The sequence below is a fragment of the Lipotes vexillifer genome, unplaced genomic scaffold (assembly GCF_000442215.2).
Source record: "Lipotes vexillifer unplaced genomic scaffold, Lipotes_vexillifer_v1.1 scaffold742, whole genome shotgun sequence".
In the NCBI taxonomy this organism is placed as follows: Eukaryota; Metazoa; Chordata; class Mammalia; order Artiodactyla; family Lipotidae; genus Lipotes; species Lipotes vexillifer.
In genome coordinates, this window is record NW_006775459.1 from 1,959,631 (window position 1) to 1,966,240 (window position 6,610).

The 6,610-nt window shown below is 45.6% G+C and overlaps 1 pseudogene; it reads left to right on the top strand.

The window, feature by feature from the left end:
- Nucleotides 1-533: 533 nt before the first annotated feature.
- Nucleotides 534-1,660, top strand: LOC103086511 (pygopus homolog 2-like; annotated as a pseudogene).
- Nucleotides 1,661-6,610: the final 4,950 nt, after the last annotated feature.

Genomic DNA, 6,610 nt, shown 5'->3' on the forward strand with positions numbered 1-6,610 from the left:
GATCTTTCACTACAGCTCTTTCCACTTATATATTTACTCAAAATATTTCCAGACTTCTCAAAATTTAAACCACTACCTTGTTCCTTTTTACTCTTTCCTATATACCAGAATTTAAATATAACCACAGCTATAAAAATAAAGGATTTTACTGTGTATTCAGGCAATTAATGCATTTGAGGGCAGTAAGTCCAATTTTTTTTCCAGAAATAAAATATCCTAAGGAATGGGAACTAAAGTACAGGGCATTCAGCTTTATTGTCTCTTCCATTTCTCAACAAAAGAGAAAAACAAAAAAGCTTCAATATTTATAAGACTAAGAAGGGATGAGCATAATTCTGCCTTAACATACATTTCTGCGGGCCGCGAGGCTGGGCGAGCGCGCAATTGGCGCCGGGGCTCGCCACCCCCGCCTCGCCGCACCTCCGGCTTGCTGCCGCGCAGGGGCCTGCGCCGCCCCTGTCTCCCCTTCCGGGCCGGGGTGCAACCCCAGGGCGCGTCCGTCCCCGCCGCTGCTGGCCCCGGTCCCCCACTCCATGGCCGCCTCGGCGCCGCCCCCACCGGACAAGCTGGAGGGAGGTGGCGGCCCCGCACCGCCCCTTGCACCACCCAGCATGACGGAGTTTGCTCCATCCCCGACTCCCATGGTGGATCACCTGGTTGCATCCGACCCTTCTGAGGATGACTTCGGAGCCCCTAAGGTGGGGGGCGCTGCCCCTCCATTCCTGGGCAGTCCTGTCCCCTTTGGTGGCTTCCGTGTACGGGGGTGCATGGCAGGCCAGGTACCCCCAGGCTGTGACACTGGGGGTGGAGGAGGCCCCCAGCTTCTTCCTCAACAACGCCCCCTTTCCCTCCCAACCTCATGGGCCCTGCTTTCAACATGCCCCCCCAGGGCCCTGGCTACCCTCCCCCAGGCAACATGAACTTTCCCAGCCAACCCTTCAACCAGCCTCTGGGTCAAAACTTCAGCCCGCCTGGTGGGCAGATGATGCCAGGCCCCGTGGGGGGATGTGGTTGCACAATCTCACCCACCATGGGACAGCCTCCAGAGGGGAGCTGGGCCCCCCTTCTCTCCCCCAACGCTTTGCCTAGCTAGGGGCACCTGTTGGCCCTTCTCCTCTCCAGAGACCTGGTCAGGTACTCCCCAGCTTGCCCCCCCAACACAGGTCCCTTCCCTGGTCCTGACCCTGGCTTTCCTGGCCCTGGTGGTGAGGATGGGGGGAAGCCCTTAAATGCACCTGCTCCCACTGCTTTTCGCCAGGAGCCCCACTCAGGCTCCCCAGCTGCTGCTGTTAATGGAAATCAGCCCAGTTTTCCCCCAAACAGCAGTGGGCGGGGTTGGGGCACCCCGGATGCCAATAGCCTGCCACCCCGTGGCAAGACAAGTGCGAGCTCAGGGCCCCAGCCTCCCCCAGGCCTGGTGTATCCATGTGGTGCCTGTCGGAGTGAGGTGAACAACGACCAAGATGCCATTCTGTGTGAGGCTTCCTGCCAGAAGTGGTTCCACCGCAAGTGCATGGGCATGACTGAGAGCACCTATGGGTTGCTGACCATTGAGGCCTCTGCTGTCTGGGCCTGTGATCTCTGCCTCAAGACCAAGGAGATCCAGTCTGTCTACATCCGCAAAGGCATGGGGCAGCTGGTGGCTGCTAACGATGGGTGATGCTGGCGAGGTACCCAGGAAGTGCATACGTTCCTCCCTGCTCTTCCAGGGTGGTTGTTTTCTGTCTGGCTCTTGGTCCTTGTTTCCACCGGCTTCCCATCCCCATGGGGCAGAAACACAATGGCTCCTGGGGGTAGAAAAGGAACTGAGACAGGCAGGCAGAAGAGCCTGGATTGCTCACTTTTCTGGAAACTTACATGTTGAGATCTACAGAGGTCCAGGAAACCAAAGCCCTGCCAAGCAGAGCCATTTTTGGTGGCTGTCTCTGGAGGCCTAGAGGTGTGGCTGCAAGAGAAAAGAGGCTGGAGGAAGATCTGAAGGGCAGGGGTGCCCCTCTACAGATGATGGATGCCCCCAACACCTGTGCCTAACACTCCTAACTAGCCCCCCAGCCCCAGCCTTAGTTTTTGGAGTCCAGTATTAAAGGTTTCTGGCCAGAGGAGTTGGGGGTCTCTTCCCATCTCTGCAGTAGCCCTTTCATGGGTGCTGGGAAACAGCTTTAGGGAATAAATGCAGATTTTCCCCTTTTCTTACCTTCCCCTTGCCTCCTCCAAGACCTACCTAACTCCTCCCCCCTCAGAGAACCAAACAGCTTGAAGAAGCAGGAGAGTACGTGGCTATGGCCACGTCGCTTGGTGATTTGGGGCTTCAAGACAATAGGTAAGAGATGCTGTCAGGACATATCTCCCTCATACCAAAGTCACTGGTCCTTTCTCAGACTCTCTTGTGCTTTTTCCCTAATGACAATATTTTTGCTAAAAATTGGGATATGTGGTCTGACAGAGCAGAATATTTGATGTCTGGACTGTCCTGGAAGCCTGGACTCTGGCTGTACACCCCCCCATCTGTTGCACATTAGTCGCAGCGCTGGTCTTCAACTTTTGGCGCCCTTACTTCCCTGCTTCCCTGGCTTGATTGAAAGAAAGCTTGAAAAGGCGCAGAGCCCTTACACCTCATTTTTTCTCCTGATGAAAGGATCCCTGTCACAGCCTGTGGGTAGGGTGGCAGCAGGACCTTCATTGCCATGGTACTAAAATGCAATCCAGAACCTGAATGTTTTTTGTTTCTCTCTTTCCCCGCTATTCTTTATATCTTCTCCGGCCTGGTGATCTAGCTGTTCTCATTCCTCTCAGCCAGGGACCTGCACTGGGCTTTGTTTCTATTTTATTTTTTAAGCACTGCCTGCCAGAGATGGGCCAGGGGCCTGATCGGAGCCCCTCACAGCTGCTGTCTCTTCCTTACAGCTCGTGCACACATTCCTCAGTGGGGTGGGGAAGGCAGGCTTGGGGTGTGGCCCTGAGAGGACCTGGTGGTCCCCTGCCCCCCGCTTCTCCCGGGACCCTAGCGTGTGAAGAGAAGACAAAGGTATACTGCAGAACTTTTTCGCCTGCCCAGGTGTAGCATGCAGCCTTTGAGGCTGTGAGAAAGAAGGGAGTGGCCTCTGGGCCTCTCTCCTCCAGTGTTCCCTGCTGCGGAACAGCAGAGATGGCAGCCCCCCCCACTGCTGAGCTTTGTGTTGTCTTTGTGGTTCTGTGTGCCCCTCTCTTATCTGTTGCTATTTTTGTGGTCTCCCTGATCTCTGCATTTGGTAAGATGGCTCTTGCAGGGGGGCATGTCTGTTCAGTCCCTCTCTCCCTCTCGCTCCACTGCTTTTTGGAAGGAAGTGGGGGTGGCAGAGATGTGGTGGGGAAAGTTCTGTATGGTTGGATTAATAAAATGACTTGGAAAATCAAAAAAAAAAAAAAAGCCATACATTTCTGCCTTTTAAGCCCAGTTTAAACTCGATGAAAGGCCTAGAACACAGACTATTCATTAAAAAAAAAAAAAAGATGCTTTAACTGCAGTGCACATTCAGTAGATAAAATCCAAAGAAAGCAGTCCTGCCTGAAACATTTACAAATCAATTCATTATACTGATTTGGAATGAGATGTGCTGTAATTTAAAACATAGATTACCACAGGCCAAACTTGATTAAGTTCCATTTTTAAGGCACTTTCCCTTGGCTATGTACTTGACCTCAGAATTTACAAGAAACAACAATTTGCCTAACCTTAAAAAAAAGCCATTGCACTATTTACAATAGCCAGGACATGGAAGTAACCTAAGTGCCCATCAAAAGATGAATGGATAAAGAAGATGTGGCACATATATACAATGGAATATTACTCAGCCATAAAAAGAAACAAAATCAAGTTATTTGTAGTGAGGTGGATGGACCTAGAGTCTGTCATACAGAGTGAAGTAAGTCAGAAAGAGAAAAACAAATACTGTATACTAACACATATATATGGAATCTAAAAAAAAAAAATGGTTCTGATGAACCTAGGGGCAAGACAGGAATAAAACAGCACACATAGAGAATGGACTTGAGGACACAGGGAGGGAGAAACGTAAGCTGGGACAAAGTGAGAGAGTGGCATTGACATATATACACTACCAAACGTAAAATAGATAGCTAGTGGGAAGCAGCCGCACAGCACAGGGAGATCAGCTCGGTGCTTTGTGACCACCTAGAGGGGTGGGATAGGGAGGGTGGGAGGGAGACGCAAGAGGGAAGGGGATATGGGGATATATGTATACATATAGATGATTCACTTTGTTATACAGCAGGAACTAACACAACATTGTAAAGCAGTTATACTCCAATAAAGATGTTAAAAAAAAAAAGCTACTGTATGTAAATACTAGTTTTTAAAGAGGTAATGCTTAAGAATTTAATCATAATGAAATTTCAAAAGTACAAAAAATTATGTTTGAATTAACTAATAACTTCAATAAATCATTAATATTTTATTGAGAACAGGCAATGTGTTTCCATTTCAAAATGATTTATCCCACATATAATGTCTAGAATGTTTCCATCTCATCTCCTAGTTCTAATGTAATGCTGGAAGAAAAATTTTAAGTTTGGTTCTTTTTTTTTTTTCATAGAAAAAGCTGCTCCTTGGGAAACCAGTGATTATGCTTAAGAGTCTTTTTGTCCTACTCAAATCTCCTGAAGACTTACTCTTTATCTATGCAACTTAAATATTTTGGGTTTTTTTTTCTCCTTATCTGTCTTAAAATGCAGTGATAATAATAGCTTTCACTATACAAGGTATAGCTCAAAAAGCACTGAAACTATGTTTCAGAAAGACTCATCTAATTACAGTCGTCTAATTACACATTACACTCATCTAATTACACATCAAGCAAATGGGGGCATGAAGTTGACTATTCAGTTAATTAAGTGGCTAAAATAAGTGCTTCTTGGAGGGGATAGAATATTTATTAAAATCACTTTCTTCACAATATAGGACCTAGTAAATCTCTCTCTGTCATACACACACACACACACACACACACACACACACACAATGCCCCTGCCAAAAAAAAAAAAAACTACAGGAATCTGGAGGGCATAAGTAAATAAAATAATAAGTTGCAACTGAATCATTCTGGAGTCTGCCTAAGAAGCAAGAATCAATGTAACAAAGTATTTGCATACCCTTAACTCTCCTTCAATGAAATCTCTCTAGGGCCTCAGTTTCTTCATCTGAGCAATGATCCCATCAACTACATGATTTCTCAATTCTATTCTAATTTTAAGTGTTTTAAGTTCTTATTAAGTTAAATTAGATTAACAGAAATCAACGGAATTGCTGTTAGCTAATGTCTAGATGACACATGTACATATAAAGACATGAATGTTTAAATAAACAATATGTAAGTTATTCAAACACATGTTACAGATCTTTTAAAATCCAAGAAACAGTAAACAGTTTTTGATATATCATCCACAAAAGTCTTCTTTGTTTCTAGTATTATAACACAAAAACTGTGAAAAACCAAACAGGTTTTTTTTGGTATTATAACCAAAACCTCAGTGAAAACAAATTATTTTCTTTTCCAGGTTCCTTTTCTTTAAAATGAAAGAGAAATGAAACAAAATTATGGTCTATGAAAAACACAACTAAAGAGGATATTTTAAATTATTTCCACAGGGCTTCCCTGGTGGCGCAGTGGTTGAGAGTCCGCCTGCCGATTCAGGGGACAGGGGTTCGTGCCCCGGTCCAGGAAGATCCCACATGCAGCGGAGCAACTAAGCCCGTGAGTCATGGCCGCTGAGCCTGCACGTCCGGAGCCTGTGCTCCACAACGGGAGAGGCCACAACAGTGAGAGGCCCGCGTACCAAAAAAAAAAAAAAAAAAAATCCGCCTGCCAAAGCAGGGGACACGGATTCGAGCCCTGGTCCGGGAAGATCTCACATTCTGCGGAGCAACTAAGCCTGTGTGCCACAACTACTGAGCCTGCACTCTAGAACGTACAAGCCACAACTACTGAGCCCGCATGCCACAAATACTGAAGCCCGGGCGCCTAGAGCCCGTGCTCTGCACCAAGAGAAGCCACTGCAATGAGAAGCCCGCACACCACAATGAAGAGTAGCCCCTGCTCGCTGCAACCAGAGAAAGCCTGAGCACAGCAAAGAAGACCCAATGCCGCCAAAAATTAATTAATTAATTAATTTTAAAATAAATAAATAATAAAAAATAAATTATTTCCACAAATGCCCAAAGCAATTTGGGCCTTCTTAAATTTGTTACCCTGTTGAACCAGAGTACTTTAGCTTTATAAAAAGCTTTCTTGAAGTTTGCCACAAAATTTCAAAATAACTGCCTTTTCTTCAACAGAAATAAGTGATGTTGCTGTGACATTTGTCCTGAAAACTTTAACAGGATTCAGACTACCTAATCTTTCTATTGTAAGTATTTTGTTTTGTTTTGTTTTGTTTCTATAAGCAAAAAATCAAGGAAAAAATAAGCTGGATTTTCTGACTTATTTGGTCCCAAAATTAAAACAAAATTTAGTTTCTAAACAATTATTTTTAGACATATTCATCTTACAATTTTTAACCGATGCCTAAAATAATTCTTGAAATAAAATTAATTGGCAATAAATTTAAGTCTCTA